General features: G+C 40.8%; 1 protein-coding gene across 9 annotated transcripts in view; it reads right to left on the bottom strand.

Moving 5' to 3' along the window:
- The window catches only part of CDH11 (cadherin 11), a 489,120-nt gene that overhangs the window by 82,887 nt on the left and 386,841 nt on the right, over positions 1-19,392 (bottom strand). Inside the window, exon 1 of one of the 9 annotated variants that reach the window (XM_039502744.1) lies at positions 15,002-15,148. The exons of the other annotated variants lie outside the window; for them this stretch is intronic. The gene's annotated coding sequence lies outside the window, so the exon portion shown is untranslated. Of the gene's footprint in view, positions 1-15,001; positions 15,149-19,392 lie in introns of those variants that run through there. 9 annotated transcript variants of the gene reach the window in all.

Raw genomic sequence — 19,392 nt, 5'->3', positions numbered from 1 at the left:
AGTTCATTGCAGAAGGGGTTACATCAAAGTCCACTCTCTGTGCCTGAAAGAACCCTCACATTGAAATGATTTTCCAGTTGAATTATCTTGTCTTCGTATTTACATTACATACCTGATATGGAGCAAAATCAGCCAGTAGTGCCTAAAAACAGCTCCTCATAACAAAGTGGTTTTCTGACTGAGTTAACTAGGTTTCAATTTAAAAAAATCAATTCATATTTAGGGCCAAATTTTTCAAAATATGATATGTACTTCTATGTATACAAAATATGTTTGTGGGCATGTATTGTGCATGTCAATTAGATTATTGCATGCAGAAACAGTCCACTACATGTGCAAGCCCATCATATTTTATTGCATGCAGAAAGCTGGCTTTACAGAAGAAGTATGCATATTATGGACACATAGAATGCCACCTTCTTTGGAAATGGGGCCCTTATTGACACTTGTGCACAAAAGATATGAGGGAATACTACATTTTTGTTTTAAAATTTAAATGTATTTGGAATGTTTAGGTTTACAGATGGGGCAGAATCAGCCAATAACAGAACCTCATAATGAAGTGGCTGTACGACTGAGTTAATTAAGCTTCAGTGTAAGAAAATAAATCCTTAAATCTCTTGAGGTGAAATTCCACCCCTCTCTGCACCAATCCTGAGTCAATATGTTTTGTTAACCAAAGTAGGGGGTTGTATGGAAGGAATGGAATTCACGCTTTCAGCTGCAGCTATGCTGCTGTAGCACCACAGCATAGACGCTTCCTACATTGATGGAAGAGTTTTTTCTGTCAATGCAGGTAATCCATCTGCCCAAGCGTCAGTAGCTAGATCAAAGAAAGAATTCTCCCATCAACCTAGCGGCATCTACACCTGAGACTAGGTTGGTTTCAGGGACGCAAATTTTTCACACCCCTGAGCAACATAGCTAGGTCAATCAAAAATTTAAGTTAAGACCAGGGCTCAGCTTGGTGGCAGGCTCTAGCACTGCAAGGTAGCTCCACTGCACCACTTATCAGGAATTTCCAAGCCAGAAGATCTTCCTAAACCTAAAGTGGCTCCAACCCTGTCTCCTCAGCCTATCTGCACTGCTGGAATAGATGGTTAAGGGTTCACTCAGAGATAGGGAGCTGCACCTCTTCCCATGCATTCTGTGGTCTCTTCTTGAGGGTGGAGAGATCATTAAAAAGGACTTATAGATTATAGAAAGCATAACTACTGTATAGGGAGCTATAACCTGACACTCTTGTTAGTGTTGAGACTGACTGTGGAAATAGGCTGTTGAGGAAAATAGGTTTGAGAGAGGACTTCCCTGGTAGCATTCACGGCAGAAAGCTGTCCTTCCTTCAAGGACCAGGGTGAAAAGGAATTGTGTCATTCAAGCTGACATCTCAATTCATAAGGGCATAGACTTAAGAAGTCATAATGAATATGCCTGGCTTACTAAAGATAACAGGCACATAAGTTTGTGCATGTGGATATAGATAGAAATTCATGACTGCATTAAAAACATTTGATATGTTACTAATTTGCTGGATAATAAAACTTGTGGCCTTTTGAGAGCCCCAAAGGAAAAATAAGTATGATTTTGGGAGAATGGTAGAGCAGGCTAATGTTTAATGTGATATTTTATTTACTCCATTGTCACAGGTGCTGTAAACGACCGATGATATAGGAAACTGTCCAAAAGAGTGACTCAGAGAATAAAAAGTTGTCAGAGGCATTTGCAGGTGGTGAAATATTTCTAAGGAAATTAACCTCTAACATTAAAGGATTTATGCATTTCATATTGAACTTGAAAATGGGCCCATGTCTAATAAAATTGGAATAGTTTTCAGGTGAAAATAGACAAATTTTGAAGAAAAAATAGGACTATTTCTTAAAGCAAAAAAAGTATTCAAGCCCTGGAAAAAGCATGTTTTTTTATAGACCTTTAACGTGAAAATAGTGGCTTTGTTCACATTTTAAGTAAAAAAAAATTTAAGAAATTAAAAAATCCAGTTATTAGACAAATCTCCCTACATCTACCACACTCAAAAGGAAGAACATGCTGATTTATTTTATTTTTTAAAAGGAAGTTAAAAAAGACTGAATTGTCAATTAATGTTGGTCATAAAAAGAGCATTTAATGGCTATGAGAATAAAATATAGATTGGTACCCAGTTAGTAAGTTGATATAGGTAGAAAATCTGGTTCAAGTCTGCTGCAGACTATGACCTACAGAACCTTATGAAAGGGGTAATTACAGTTAGCACTCTTTTCAACCTCTAGCTAAACATTAAAAAACCCAAGGTCAAGACAACAAGCAACTATCACATCTTGGTAAGTATCAGAGTTGGCATTTTCGCTATAGACTTGATTATTTCAGCCAAACTCATTTCTTGTTCAATTTGATTGGAAAATTAAAGTTATATTAGTGCAATTTCTCACATATGATAGTGTGTGGATTGCATGCCTAATGCAGCTGGCTTCAAAAGTGGTTTTAGTCATAAAAATATGCCGACATTTAGTTTATTGTAAAAACTGAGGTAATAACAAAAAATGGTTTAAAATACTGGACCAAATTCCCTCTTCTTTAACACTGGTGCAATCAGAGTAATTCCACTAATGTCCAGGGAGTTACTCAGATTTACACCAGAGTGACTGTAGGCAGACTTTAATCCATTTACTATTTACATAAATAGATGCTGATCGCCAGGGCCGCCCGGGGGGGGGGGGAGCAAATGGGGCAATTTTCCCCAGGCCCTGGGCCCCAGAGGGGCCCCCATGAGAATATAATATTCTATAGTTTTACAGCTTTTTTTATGGGCTTTGCCCCAAGCCCCCTGAATCCTCTGAGTAGCCCTGCTGATTGCATAACATACCATACATGATATACTGCTCCAGAGGGCTTTGTTGCAAACTGCATAACTTTTTTCATAATTGATTAAGGCTGAAGCCTTCCCTAATCATGTAAAAAGAAACAATTATACTTATAAATGTATAAAGTATGACATTACAAAAATAAGCAAATTTGAGGGTGGTTTGTTTTCAATATTGGAAAACTAAATCCAGGACGAGTTCAATTCTATGTCCTAATTTATTCTATTGTCCATGTTGGGAAACAAAGGGAGTTCCGTTGTTGACCCACCTCTAAGAATGGCGATATATTTGTATCTCTGAAGTTTACATTTCTATCATGATCTCTTAGTTTAAATAAAATAAGGCTCTGATTCAGAAGAGCACATAAGCACGTGCTCAGCTTTAAACACACACTTAAACACTTCCCTGAAAAGAGATTTTTTTTGCCTGAACTAATGATGATTACATTTATTTTCTTTTAATCAATTTGACTAATTTTAATTGACAAAGTGTAAAGATTTGTCGTTTCAAAGGCTCTCTTCCGCTTATATAACTAATTTTAAAAAATCAACTTGTCCAACTTGTGCACTGACATAGCTCCTTTTAAAGAGGACTTCTGAACATAAAGTGCAAAATTCTGTTATTTTCCGAATATGTGCTGAATATCTCCAGTTGTCAATCTAAAAGGGGTATTCAACATATTAGCATTTAAAAATGTGCTTTGGTTTTCATCTTTCAGAATGCTTACATATCTGATAGTCCCAGTTTCCACCTACTATCATAAGATGCCTTTGCATAAGCTACAGCATTACTGAACCCTATTGGGTTATGGCGACAGCCTGTGGGTTTCATGCATCAATGTAGTTCATCGGTACTGGTGGTATTACAGCATGGTATATGTTCCAACATCACTGAAAAGCAGCAAACAAATTGAAAACTGTGATGCAAAGGTGAAACTATATCCATAATTTTCTGCCATTCTAATTGTAAATGTCCCAGTTGAACCACATACTGCAAAGAGAAGGTTTCAAGATGTATCACCTAGGCACAACAGATCAATTTAAGAATGATGGGAGAGTGAGTTAAGGTGGAACACCATTTTTTCTGTGATTGCTTCATCATTTATCAGTTTGCATCAATATCATATTACTTAAAAGTGGGATTTTGTTGGTTATTAATTAACTAAGATAGGAATTTATTAAAGCACGGTATAAAGTTATTATTTATTAATTCTATCTGCACCTGTTAACTTGCATGCACCTAGCAAAATAGAAAGACAACAAGGACCTTGATCTTTGGAGCTTACAACCTAGACAATGTGTAGCCACAGGCAGGTAACAAGACAATAAAGAAGTTTAGAGTAGCATCTAAGATAACCCAAATATCCAGTTATGACCAGTGCGCAACGTGCAGTACTGAAAAGATGAGCTTGAGGGATATTTATTTCATAAAGTGATATCCTGGTTAATTTCATCTAGGTTTGATAGCAGAAGCAGTTCTTAAAGAATGGCTTGAAAAAGGAGAGGGTGGGGACTTTCAGATCAGCTTAGCCAGGGCACTCCAGACATGTTGGGGACAGGAGAGTATAGAGAAAGGCACAAAAGATGTTTGCCACTGAAATGGATGAATGGGGTACTGAGGCTGGTATCTGTGATGGAGGAGACGGGAAGGGAGGGTATGCAAAAAGAAACAAGTTTGGCAATGAAGAGGGGCAAAAATTATGAGTTCTTGAAGGTAATGACAAGAAGTTAAAACTTTATGCTCTAGAGAAGTGGAGTTATTGGGGGTGATGTGGTTAGATCAATTGGCAAGGAATATGATCTTGGAATAAGCATTTTGAATGGACTGAAGAGGGGTTATGTGGGAGTCTGGGAGACCAGAGAGGAAGTGGTTATGTTAATCAGCAAGATGGAGGGATGATGACCAGGGCCGCCCAGAGGATTCCGGGGGCCCGGGGTCTTCGGCGGCGGGGGGCCCTTCTGTTCCGGGACCCGCCGCCGAAGTGCCCCAAAGACCCGCGGCGAGCCCCCCCCCCGCCGCCGAATTACCGCCAAAGCCGGACCCGCCGCCAAAGTGCAGCCCGGTCTTCAGCGGTAATTCGGAGGAGGGGGGCCCCCTCCGCGGGTCTTCGGGGCACTTCGGCGGCGGGTCCTGGAAGGGAACGGCCCCCCTGCCGCCGAATTACCGCCGAAGACCGGGCTGCACTTCGGCAGCGGGTCCCGCTCCGTCTTCGGCGGTAATTCGCCAGCGGGGGGTCCTTCCGCCCCGGAGCGGAAGGACCCCCCGCCGGCGAAGACTGGGAGCAGAAGAAGCTCCTGCGCCCGGCCCCGCAAGAGTTTTTCGGGCCCCCCGGAGCGAGTGAAGGACCCTGCTTCAGGGCCCCCAAAAAACTCTCGTGGGGGCCCCTGTGGGGCTCTGGGCCTGGGGCAAATTGCCCCTCTTGACCCCCTCTGGGCGGCCCTGATGATGACTGCCTGAACCTGCAATCTGGACTGAAAGAAAAGGTTGGATCTTATAGACAGCATGCAGAAAGGAGTGGCAGTATTTGGACACACTAGGATGTGCAATGAAAGGGAGCAGAGTTATAGGCTAGGAAGAACATTGGCGGTGTCTACAGAGAATGGGCGATTTGAGTGAGGATATGAACTCAGTTTGGTCATGTTATATTTATGTTGCTAGTGAGACATTGAGGAGTAGATGTCCAAGAGATCGGTAGAAATCCAGGATTGAACGGAGAGAGACAGATTATGTGTGAAGAGACAGATTGGTAAGGCAAAGATGATCAAGTGGCAGGAAGGACTAGCTTCACTAGGGCATGTGATAGAGGAAGGAAAGGAAGTCCCTGAATAGATAACAAGGAGGAAGGTGAAAAGGGTGCTAGAGAGAAGGGGCATAAGAGGCGGTCATAGTGGATCTTGTCCATCTTTTCTTTGAAACTGTTGGCAAGATCCTATGTGGAAAAGGAGGGGACACAGAAAGAGTGCAAGAGAAGGTTTCAAGATAGATCTGAAAGTTGCAAATTTTTTTTTTTATAGTGGCTTGGCACCAACTAATTTTTAACAGATTCTTTCCTGAAACGCACAACATCTCTCTTTCTCTAAAAAGTGCAATAAATTCAGTATTTGAAAGTTGACTATTAGGCCCAAATAGTCAGTGGGCCTCCATTGTTTGTGAATCATCATATTTCACATGAATATTAACCAATTTTTAGATTCATAGATTCTCAGGTCAGAAAGGACCATTATGATAATCTAGTCTGACCTTCAACTACTGCTCTTAGTACTTGTTCTGGCCTTTCATTTGCAAAAATATATTGCTGTTGCAATACAGTGTGTTTCACTTTAGAGCAATAAATAGTATTTAGCATTGCAACTCCACTGAAAACTATTGCAATACATATTGATCAGACTTGTTCTCCGGGCTACAAGTTCTAACTGGAACTGGAATATGATGAAGCTTGGAAGGATTAGATTTTTATTAGTAGATGTCAGTAAATGTTTATTTCACCATACATACACCTCTACCTCTATATAACGCTGTCCTCGGGAGCCAAAAAATCTTACCGTGTTATAGGTGAAACCACATTATATCGAACTTGCTTTGATCCACTGCAGTGTGCAGCCCTGCCCACCCAGAGCACTGCTTTACTGCATTATATCCGAATTCGTGTTATTTCGGGTCATGTTATATTGGGGTAGAGGTGTACATAAATCAACAAAAATATTTTCATCTAAAATAATTGACATTTACAGCCAAAGTAAAAATAATATTACTTGAGAACATATTAGCATTTGATTTAAGGATATTTACCATATATATATATATATATGGTGTTGACAATGTGTTTTAATGTTTATAAAGCTTTAACTTTTTGAATCTCAATGTCTAATGTCATGAAATAATTATTATCTGACTGACCCCACTCCCACAATTTCCCACCACTTTAAAAATTTAAAATCAATAAAAATAAAACAAGTTTAAAATCCATAATTTTGCACAACTGTGAAAATCAATAAAAAAAGAAAACATACTTTCCAATCAGACACTGATATTAGCCACTCAAACCCCTTCAAATTCTCTGAACCTCTTATATCTGGGCTTGAAATCTTGCAAGAATGGTACATCTCAACAATTTACACTATTACGTCTTAGGTGGACATTTGCAAAAAAAACATGCACGATTGGAAAACAGTGAGGGAATCAGGGTTATGCTCAAATGATACTCTGTTCAGGTTCACTGGAATTTTGGATGAAATTTTAATTGATTCTTATTTTAGCTGTATCAGTTTGCTCATTCTTAATGACAGAATGATAGGAGGATCACATGCAGTATATTTGGCATGCTGGTACATATGTTGGATTAATCTGACAACATCCTGCCATTTCAACCCAGTATTGTCTATTCCTCACTAAATGGTTATTAGAGTCACTACCCTAGTTCCAAATTATTTCCAGTAAAGAAAAACACAAGTCCATCTTGATTAGTGAGCCAAAATGAGCTTCATGGTAACCATAAGTGACTAACTAGAGGCAGTATATCAGCAAGTATACCATAAATAAGGACTGACTCTTTGCTTGGTAGAAGTACTGATCTGAAAACTTTGCCTTCAGCCAGATCCACAAAGATCCATGAAAATCCAAAAGGATGATTTGAAGAAATTCAACTGTTACTAAAGGGCTATGATTAATTTATTCATGTTGAGCTGCACCTTACGCCACAGAAGTCTCACTGAAGTCAGTGGAACTTCTTGTGGAGTTAAAATTATTAAGGGAATCAAAAACTAGCCTAAAGTAACCACACAGCTGCTGAAATGTTGCAATTAATCACATGGAACTTAAAAATTAAAAAAAAACAAAACACCAAGAAACTTAGCCCTAACTATTCAAGAAGAACTTTTTTAAAAATACCAGTTAGAACCATTTGCTCTTAATACTATTATTACAGGTTTGTATACCAAAAAGAGGAGACATGTTTACTTAAAATCCTTATATCATAAAGTTTATTAGTTCAATTATTAATAAATTAGCTAAAACCAAGGCATAATTGTTGAATTTCACATTTATAGAACAAATTAAAAGTTGTCTGAGTTAAGAAATGATTGCCTTAGAAATTATATATATGTGTTGAAATTACCTTAAGAAAAACAGAAGGCTTGAATCTGAGTCTAATTATCCAGGGACTAATTATAGTTTAAATTATTCTTTGCACAGTATTTTTTTTAATTTGGTACTAACATTTTAACATGGAATTCTAGACTAAGTTTACACAAAATCCATTTATTTTGTTTGTTACAAGTCCACATACAAAATTAAATTAGTAGGTGAAAAAAAGGTGAAGGGGATAACATAGTATTCATTCATTAGGGGCAGCCAAGATCTTTGAGATAATTACTTTCAATCAAGGTGGGGCCAACCATTTAAATGTATGACTTTATGCTGACACATGTGTGTATTAATACAACAGTTTAGCATTCATGGAAATAGGGTTTAGTCTAATTCCAATAGAGCTATCACATCTCGTTTACACTCAACTATGATTTATTCTTGGCAGAATGATATGCATGCAACTAACTATTTAACTTAACCACTGAGACTCAATATGTTTCTGGATTATTTTATTTGAAAGTACACACCAGTAGACTCACTGGGATAAAAACTACATACCAACTAGGGATCTGTAGCATCCGTTTATGCAGAAATACAAAAGCAAACAGATAATACTTATTAGCAGGTATTATGCAAAATTTATGACCACTGAAATGCAATACATTTGAAGCATCTCTTCAACAGACTGGATGGGTCTGGAGAAAGGTAACAGGATAAGGCTTCTTTTTTAACCTGGCCCAAATTGGCAATGACTGTAGATGTTTAGCGCTGCATTTGAAATTAAATGGTGCTTTCAGTCCTGTTCCAAGCAGACACAATGTCCATATGATAAAATCCCAGTTGGTGCCCCCAGTTGCCAGTTTCATTGGGGTGACCGAGAGCTGTGTGTACAGAGGATGATGTAACCTCTTAGATCTGGACTCTCCCTAGAACAGGATTGAGCCATGCTTGTGCAGCATGGGGAAACTTGCACTGTCGGTGCTGTACATGTCTGGCGGATAAATGCAGCTCAGTTCTTAGTGCTATCAAATTGTCACCTTGCACAAACCTTAAAATTCTGCAAATTGTATTTTAAAAGGATGTTGAACTTCATTCTTTCTCTATTTTATCCCAGCCTTTGAGCAATGTGGTCCCTGCCGCCTATTGGCATCAATGGGAGCTCTGCCACTGAGAGAGCCAATATGGTCTCTTACTTCTCCAGTAACATGAAATCTCAAATGCATTTACGTCTTAGATATATTGATGTTTTCTACACTTGGGTTCATTCTGTTTAAAATGTATCAGCAGGAGTTCTGTTCAATGTTGTTTGCTTTACAAAAATATTAATTAATCTCTAATGAGTGGCATACTTAGTTCATAATGTTGCTATTGTATATCTGCCCCATTGTGGATTTTTTTATTTTTTTTTTGTGATGAGATGCTAAGTCATCCTTATAACAATAATTTATTCTTGGAAATGTACAGTAGTGTTTGACCAGTGCTATTTCAGAAAACCCTGCATCCTCTTTTCCACCCTTCATTTAATCCTTGCTCCTATAATCCATTTAGATTGATTTTTACTACTTCAACTCAGTATCCATTCCAATACAATTAAGAACTTTGATGAATTCTTTAGCTGATTCAGAAGGCAGAGGATTCTTGTTCATTGCAAAAGTGTGAAGCAACAAACTAGCATTTGTTTAAAACAGCATTTTAAAACTGAGAGCTAAATTACAGCTCCTGGAGCCAGCTGAGCACTGTGGAGCCTGGAGGTTTGGAAACCACAGCACCACCCAGCCAGTTACAGTAGAAAGCATTATGTCTTTGTCAAGCAGAGGAAGGGATAATGCCTTCTTCCACAAAGGAGCCAGCAGCAGTCTTGGCTGCTCCACTTGATATCAGCCTCTGAATGTTAGCTGGTTTGCAAGGTGGGGAGGCACTAAAGATGAACCAACCACACCTAGATGTTCTCTTGTGGGCCTTTGAGCACCACTGGCAAGGTAAATCATCCACTTTGACAACAGCTAAGAGCATTATGGATGCTATAGGTGCACTGTGGATGGGGAAGGAAAGGGACTCTGCACCCATGTATGTCTGTGCAGGGGCAATCATCATTTTCTCTTAAAGTATGTAGCAGCTGTCTCTAATCATTACACACTACTATAGAATAACTTGTATGATTTATATTTGAAGTTAACTGACTGATATGATTTAATGAGACCTTGTAACTATCATTAAACTGTATCCATGGGAATTTCTGGTTTTGCAATCATATGCTAAAATTTCTGTAAGTCATCTAAACTTCAGGTCATATGTCTGATTTTCAGCCCAAATAGAGACAAACGCTGGAATCAGAAACTGTATGCATAGTACTTACTACAGATTGATTTACAATTTCACATGCCAATAATTACCATTTTAAAATCAATACTTTGTTATATGCCATTTCTGCATGTTATTAGTTATGGCTTATTTTTCAAGTATCAATAGGGTTACCAGATAGCAATTGTGAAAAAAAACTGGTCGGGGGTGGGAGTAATAGGCGCCTACATAAAAACAAGTCCCAAAAAACAGGATCGTCCCTTTAAAAATGGGACATCTGGTCACCCTAAGTATCAGTTATATATGTTTTTGAATTCTGTATCCCAAAGTGTTTAGCAAAATGACAGCTGGGGGCCAAATACTGTTCTAAGTAACACTGATGTAAACTCAGAGGAACTCTAATGACATCAGTTTACACCAGTGTAAATAAGAGCAGAATTTGTGCATTTGAATATAAAATGCATGCCTCTTTCTTATCTAAAGTGTCTTTCAGTCTTTTTCAAATATCCTCCATCACTGGGAAGAATGTGCTAAGATATTATCCAAGTATTACCAGTAATTTTTATCATATTACTTTTTCTCCTCTCTCTGTCTCTACATTTGTTTCCTTTCCCATAGCATGAATTGATGCTTTTTTTGGAAGACAGAGGAAGAAGATAGCAAATCCCTTAAAAATCATTGCTGCTGGGAGAACAGATTCTGTTTATTTTACATCTAGACTCCAGCTGTGTCACTCCTCATACAATCTAAAGTTACATGATTTCAAAACTTTGTACTGAACTCCAAGGTGGTAATATGATGCTGAAGGTAACACGATCCACTGACTAGAAAGATGTTAATCCTGACAAACTGCCTGAGCATTAGCCTGAACCACAGCTAGATTGAATTCTGTCTCCCCTGAGAGGGCCTGCAATGCTGGTAGTAACAAAACGTCTTTTCATAGTGCCCTGAGAAGCAGATGGGCCACAGAAGTGATTTAGAAAAGAGCATCAGTGCCCTCTAGTGCTCACAAGTTTAATGCCTTTGAAAGAACAATTACCAAATTTCGAGTGCCCCAAATTTCCAGCTATCTTTATACATGAAAGAAACGGATTTACAGCTATAATTTCTTTACTACCACAGTTACTTCAGAGACATTAAACTACATAATGTCCAGTTTAGTAAATCTGGAGGAATTTGATATAAATTCCTTCTTGATTTCATACTTCTATAACTTAAAAAAAAAACAATAATTTTTAAACTGATCCAGAGACCATAACAAATATAAGTACTGTAAAAACTACATCCAAAACGTGAGATCTTTTAGTCAAATAAATCCTCTAATTTATAAATGTATCAAATATAGTCTTATAACCATCTTTTAATGACTTCAAACTATTTACACAACAACAACAGGGTTTAGTAATCCTGTATATGCAGTTTTGGAGCACAGTATTCAAAATGAAAAAATAACTATACCTTCTAGGAGAATGTTTTGGAACCCCCTGATCTTCAACAATATAACTCAAATACACAACTAGAGACTCCCCTCTACCCCCACCCCTGCACCCTCATGTCATTGGGAGAATTTTAACAATATACACTTGATACATTCAATATTGTTCAACTTATTAGTAGTACCATTGAGAAAAAAAATGAATGCGGAGAATAAGTTAGACAGTGAAATGAGATGTCAGTACTTAACTATAAAATGAAGCCCTCTTAAATCACATGCATCAAGGCCAGAGCCAAAGTCCATTTAAGTCAGTGGGAATACTTCCGTTTACTTTAATGGGCTTTTAATTGGGCCCAAGAAAGGGACCATGAAAACCAAAGTGCCATTTAAAAAAAAAAGAGTTGTCATGTTATTAGAAATTGCCTATAGATTCTGAGCTTTATATACAAATACCAAGGCTTTGCCACCAACAAATATGTAGAATGTTGCTTAATGGTTTCAGGTGAAACAAGTGAAAATATTATTTCTCACACACTATCATCTGATGGCAAAACATCTGATTCAAATAATTTTAATAGAGACACACTAAGCAAAAAAAGAGAACTAATCTTTAAAGAAGTTTGCAATTGCATTATATTTTTTTTTTTATAAAAAATGGCTCAATACCTGAATTAAAAAGAACATCCTTTTAAGAATACTGTAGTAAAAATATGTTCTGCTTAGTCTCATTATTTTTTTAAATGACCTGTGGAAAATGTAGCCTCCTAAGCAACTGCAACTCCAAAGTTGATACATATATCCTGAACTGAACAAAAAGCAATACTTCAAACTTTATTAAAATGGTATGCTAATTGCACTTGAACTCACATAACACATAAAAACAACATGTTTTTGCAGAAAAATCATGAAATTCTTTCTAACCCTTATAATTGCTCCAAATGTGTTGTGCAACAGAAATAATTTAATTTTATCATCCAATCTCTCAATCAACGTTTTTCTATAAAGGTCTTCATTCAAAAATTGCTAATCACAAATTGCAATTACTTATCCTATCTATTAACACAGTTTATTATAATTGCTTCTGTAATAATGATCTAGTCCAGATCATCATAATTTTTACAGACAAAACACTTATATAAGCAGACTTTGTGTATTTCAGCAAAGTTTAAGCTGCTATGAAAAGTCTACAAATAGCATATTCCAATCATACTTATTTCTTCATATTAGAGTACCAAGCTTCAGGTTTAAATACAAATTCAATATTTCAACCAGAAAATCCGAATCACAAGGTGATTTCTAACTTGTTTTCCTATAGAGGTCTACATTCCTTGGTAAGATCTGTAGTCCTTTGTTTTGTAACTTTATTGTTTTGTTCTCCTGCAATTGCAAGACAAACTGCTTTGGAAGAGCAATCAGAAACTTCTGTTTTCTAGGGCTTAATAGGTAGAAGAAATGTGGTAGGGGGGAAAAAGGCTTCTTGGAATAAAGATATGAAGCTTGGTTCCTTTGCTCTAGCTTGCATTATTCTCTCTCCTGTTCTGTATTGCTTATCTCCCAACATCAAGAATTGTGCTGATGTTGTGCTATAAAATTTTTGCTCATAAGAAAACATCTGCATTTGCATTTCCATATTAAAAAAAATCCAAAGACCCAAAAGATCATTGACTTGTGTTTCAAATCCCAGTGGAAAAGGAATTGATTTATGCCCACTTCAGATTAATTATTGCAAAACCGCCTAATTAAATACAACATTTATTTATTGACATTTTAACTGGACTAGAGGAAAAAATTTGATATTTCCCTAGGAAACCACTAAATCTGGAAATATTGCAAGCTTTAAAAAAAATAAGTATATTGCCTGCTTCACCAGACATATCTCAGCATCTTTGCTTTGGAATTATTTGCTTTTTGCATTCAACAGTTTTATTATTAAATAATTATAAATATTTTACTTCTTAATAGAGGTTTGATGGTCTGTGAACTTCTTATATCATCAACACAAATCAACAGGAAGAAAGTCCTTTCCAATGAGTTACAAACCATTGGAAAGTGAAAAACAAATGAACTTCCCCCAAATTAAAGGCTATTTTCTGAATTAGTGACTCCTGTTACTAAAGAGAATCCTTTGTCGTAGATACTTCGTTAGGTAATTACTGTATTACACAGTCACACTGTGCCCTTTTTAGCTACGGTACAAAGAGGATTCCCCAGTATATGCTAACTGGCTTATTTCAGTCCTATCCTGGCCAAATTCATATTTTTAAAAGGGTAGATAACATATGAGCATATCTATGAAAGGTAAAGTCATTTACTATGATGTCAGATTGCAATATGTGCTCCTGGAGGATTACACAGGAAGGGATTTTATTCTAAAAGTTAATGGTATGTATGTGGACGTGCAGTCTTAAAGCTTCATCTAGTTTACCTTCATTGAGATTGTGATTACATATAGACCATGATGATTTTTAGACTAACCCAGTCTATAGATACCATCTTAGTATCTTGTGACTACTGCTGCATGAATTTAAAAACAAGCAAAAAAATCAAAGTCTTGTTCGCTTCCTCCTCCCCCCCCCCCCCCTTTCAATTCTGGAGAAGGCATCTTTCATTTCATGCACTCCTATTTTCGCTCGCATTCTGCATATCCATTTCATGATTGGGAGCTACCATGGCAAGGGAAAAGCTGCTTTTCACTTCGTTTCTTTTAATGCCTGCTTATCCGGAGGACCGTTTTTTGAACGCTCGCACACGCAAAGATTGAACAAAATACTGAATCGCAAGGAGATTTCTTCCCCCTTTGGAAGCCAGTCAGCTCCAGTGGCACCGAGCTGAGGCAGAGAAACGCAGCCAGACTTGCTCCGGAGCTAGGGATAAGAGTTGCCAGATGTGGCTTGTGCTTGTCCGGCGATGGCTCCAGGACCCCCTTGCACGGCTTTCCCAATACTCAAGCCCCCCCAGGCCAAAATCAAGGGGTCTATTTTGGGTGTGCGCGCCTGCCCGTCCCCTCCAGGGGCTCGGGGGCGCTCCCCACCGCACGGATCTCCTTAGCCTTTCGCGGCTGTCAAGTTTCCAGCGCACACAGAGGCAGCCTCCCGGCTCGGCTCCCTCGGCCACTGGGCAGGGGGGCTATCGACAGCGACCCCGCTTCCATCTACCACCAGAAAAGCGCCTTCTCTCCCCCTCCACCCCGCAGCTCCTCGCCCGGCAGTAGCCTTCACCCCTCGCCCCACCCCACCCCCAAAATGCCCATCCTCAAAGGCGACCCCCGCAGCCAAAGCTCCCGGCTCTCCCGGTGCAGCGGGGGCACGGCCCCGAGCCTTACCTGGGAGTCCAGCCGGGCTGGCTGCTTCCCGGGTCACCTGCGGCGGAGGGCGAGGAGGCAAGTCCCATTCACAAGTAGACACTGAACAGACACCGCAGCATCCTCCGCCTGTTACACTCCACTGGCGGCGGCGGCGGCGGAATGAGGCTCGGAGCGGGCGGCAGGAATTAGAAGCGGGGGAAGGAGGGGACGGGAGGAGGGAGGGGGAGCGAGGCAGGGGTAGAGGAAGGAATAGGCTGGAGGCTCCTGCTTCTTCCCGGGCTCTTCGCGTGGGAAGCGCTGAGGAGGAGCCCGGCGCCCCGTCCCTCTGCCCAGCCGCCCCGGGGGGATGGCTGCGAGCAGCCCGGGCTGCGGCACGGCCATCTGGGGCGCGCCCCGCACCCCGCCATGGGGGGGGGTCTTCTGGGACCCTGGCTCCACCCCCCCTCCACACACACACGGGTGTTGGGGGCGAGGCCACCCACACTGCCGGGACTGCGGCTGGGGCCACCCGCTAACCCACTGCTCCGTCTCCTCAGGCTGGGGGGGGGCACTAGGGCAGGGGGGCTCGGCGGCTACCGAAGAGGGGACCCCTCAGTGTGTGTGGGGCCGCCGCACCCCAGCAGGGGACCCCGATTGTGGGGGGACTCCCAGCCCAGCAGGGGGCAGCTCCACCCCAGCAGGGGGCAGCTCCACCCCAGCAAGGGGGCCCCGATTGTGGGGGGACTCCCAGCCCAGCAGGGGGGAGCTCCACCCCAGCAGGGGGCAGCTCCACCCCAGCAAGGGGGCCCCGATTGTGGGGGGACTCCCAGCCCAGCAGGGGGGAGCTCCACCCCAGCAGGGGGGCCCCGATTGTGGGGGGACTCCCAGCCCAGCAAAAGAACTCCATTTGTGGAGGGAGCTCCAGCCCAGTATGGGGCCCTCATTTTGGGGGGGAGCCCTCCTGCCCCACCCTCCTGCCAGGGCTGCTAGTAGAACTGGGTGAAGCCTGGGGGTGCCGACCCCATCGACTGCTATTTTTCAAAGTTACACATTTTCCTAGAAAGTTTCCTCAACATTTTGCCGCTTGGCAAGCCCTGGCCAGCTCTGCTTGGTAGGGCGGAGGCGAGTGGCCCTACCATCCAGGGCCCTCTGCTGGGGAGGAGTTTGCATGACCCCCTGTTCTAGCAGGTGAGGTGGAGCTAGAGATCAATCCCTCTTCCAGACCCCTCTTGTCCACCCTGTCTTTATTTGTCTGAGAACTACTGGCAGTATTTTCTCCATAACCAGAGGCAGGGGCCATGGTCCCCATGCCAGGTTGCTCAGTGAACAGCAGAAGTGGCTGAGTCTTTTCACTTTGTGGACCTCCAGAGAAAAGTACAGCCAGGCCCACCCTTCAAAACCTAATGGCAGTGGCAGATGCCTCACTCCCCGCCCCCAAACACACACAGTTAAGAACCAGGGGGAGATGACCATGGTCCAAGTTCCCCTTTTCCATCAGCCTTAGAACCAGCATGGTGGTAGTGAAGACCTGTCTGCTCCCTGGATTCCCAGTGAATGCAGTGGATAAATCATTCCCTTTCCCTGTCACCTGTGCTCCAGCAGCAGCAGACCATATCTGTCCACCTAATATCCAGCCACCCAAAAATAAACACAGAAGAGGCAGTTGGGTGGTCTCTAATCCCAAGAGCTTACTTTAGTATTTGGGTTGGATCCATCCACTGGAGCCTGCATCGGGTGGAGATAATTTGCCCATGTCTCAGTCTGTTCCACAGGTTTTCCTCAGCTACACTCACATTGTTCTGTGACTTTATAGCCAGACCCCAAAGAACATGACTCTTGTACTTTTTGGTTAATTCAGCATTGCCAACAACTCTATGCAGAGAAAAAAAAATGGCACAGGCACTACCATTGGAGAAGGAACAAAATGTGGAAGGGGGCAGCCTGGTAAGCAGATGGACTAAAGCACCCTGGGCTGGAAGGGACACAATGCTCATGAGCTCAGCAGATTAAAGCTACTTCCTCCTGAGTACCATTGGTCTCAGGGAAAGAGCAGGGAGCCTCAGGCACTCTGGGTTGGTAGAATTAGGTCCCTGGAGAATTAAAGAAAAAAAAATATTCAAAGGGCCATTGTGAGTTGGAGATTCAATTCACAACCCCATTGGGGCAGGGTTACCTTTGTAGGGAAACAGTTTTTAGGGAGTAGGAATGTTTTAAATTATATATGGAGTAAGATCATCTGATCTTATGATAGCAGCTGAAAACCCCAATCCAGACTCAGGGCTCCATTGTCAGGACACTTTACAGACAAGTAACAAGGAAAACAGTCCCTGCCATATGGTGTTTACGATCTAGGTGAGACAGGATACAAGAAGTGAAAGAAAAAGATAAACATCTTGGGGGTGAATTGAAAGGAGTAAAACAAGCTAATAAAATATTATTTATTTACTATTTTATTTTGATTGGAACAGTGTTTTCAGGTGGCAGATATCTGGTGAGGAGGAAATTTGTTTTGTGGAAGAAGTGGTTTGGGGGAAAGTTTTATAAGAGCAAAGTTGATGTGGGGAACTAAGTGAGAGGAAGGTGTTTGAGGAGTTTTTGAGGGAAAAGAGTTTCAGAGAACAAGTGATGAGAATGTATTTTGGATGTGCTTTGTGAGGAGAATTTGTCTTGGGAGAGGGAAGCTGTGAAGAAGTAGGAATTTTGTGAGCATTGTTTTGAGGGAAGGCAGCACGTTGTGAGATTTTTACACAAGTAAGAATTGGCTAAGTCATATAAAGTCTGGTCCCATATACAGAGCAGAACACAGAGTTTACTTTTTCTCATGATGGGCCTGATCTAACTCCCACTTAAGTTAATGGGACTCTTTCCACTGATTTTCATGCAAAGTGGATTGGGCCCTAAATCCTCTGGAATTATTACATGGAAATAAGCAATTGTTTTCTTTTGAGTATATACTGTAGTGACTGATACTTAGTGTGGTTCTGCTGTTGTCTGTAGGGGCAACTGAATTTCCATTTGGCAAAGCTCAGAGCTGGAGAGTTTGTTGGAACATGTTTTCTTCCCTTTTCCATTGCTAGTTTTGGGAGCATAGGTGGAGAGATAATTGTTGAGATTTTCTTTTTAAACTACCGAGATCAGATTTTTCTTGACTATAAAGGATATGTGAAAGCAATTTCAATCTAATTAAGCATACACAAAAGGTACCTGTAATACTCTTTAGTCAAAGAGCATATTGATCTATAATGTAAGGGTGCATTAATTCTATTCAAGAATCATGTTAACAAATGAGTGTCAACATTGGATCTGGTGATTGGCTTAAGTTTGCCCCCTGCTTTCTGAGCTAAAATTTCAAAGATTAAAACTAATCAGATGTTTCTATTAGATTTGTCTTGTGTGATCCTGTGCCTATAGCAGTTGTAGTTGGAGGGTCCCATCCTGCAGGAAAAATTAAGGTGAAATTCCCATTAAAATCAATAGAGTCCCAAGCTGAGTGCTGCCCTTTGTGTATTCAATAGCATCAACAGTCAGCAGCCAAACCTCAAAACAAGACAGATTAGGTCAAATTTTGTTCATGATTAGAAACTGAAGTCAGTGGTTTGCATGGATATATCTGAGGGCAGAATAGGGCAAATTAGTATTAGCCACTCCATGGTGTATAAATAAAAGAACAGTTCCTAGTTACTATGTCACCGTTTCAGGAGATTTATTTTGGAAGGGCCACATCTTGATATCCTTACTCAGGAAAAACTCCCACTGAAGTCAATGAGATTTTTCCTGTTTATGGACCAAGATTTGGCAGATAGCTCCAAAACACAGAGTCCAGCCTAGACCAAATACTAAAGGGAGATGTACAGGAGGCAAGGGAAGAAAAATGCCCCGGGCCACAGAACAGCAGAATCTACACCATCTGGATGGTTAAAATAGGTTCTTATGAATCCTACCCTCATGGGATGTAGCATAGAAGGATCCACCTGGATCACCCAAACCATGCCCTCCCAACCCTGCCAAGTACAGGGCTCTGTGCCATGCAATGTCTTTCCATAGACCACTGCCGCTGCTTCGGGAACCTTTCTCCTCACCCATGAAAGCTGGATGTTAGGAATTGTGCATTTTGGCCAGTGCTCATTAAATTTATCACATTTAACTAGAAGAAAATCTGTCCAGAGATGACTTCCTGGTGCAAAAGTTAGGAGTGAAAAAGTAGCAAGTGTCTGCCATGGACATTGGTCTTGATCCTGCTCTCACTGAAGTCAAAGACAAAGTGGCAATGGGAGAAGAATAAAGCCCATAATTACCACTTGCATCTGCTAGAAACCTATTGTCAGAATGCAATCAGTGTCAGATATAAATAAAGGAAGTTTATGCATATTTTAGACATTATTAAGCATTATTTATTTGTACATATGTGTATATTTCAGTTAGGAACATCT

This window comes from Mauremys reevesii, linkage group 16, assembly GCF_016161935.1.
Source record: "Mauremys reevesii isolate NIE-2019 linkage group 16, ASM1616193v1, whole genome shotgun sequence".
In the NCBI taxonomy this organism is placed as follows: domain Eukaryota; kingdom Metazoa; phylum Chordata; order Testudines; family Geoemydidae; genus Mauremys; species Mauremys reevesii.
The sequence above is the reverse complement of the archived record's forward strand: the minus strand, read 5'-3'. Positions and strand labels throughout refer to the sequence as shown.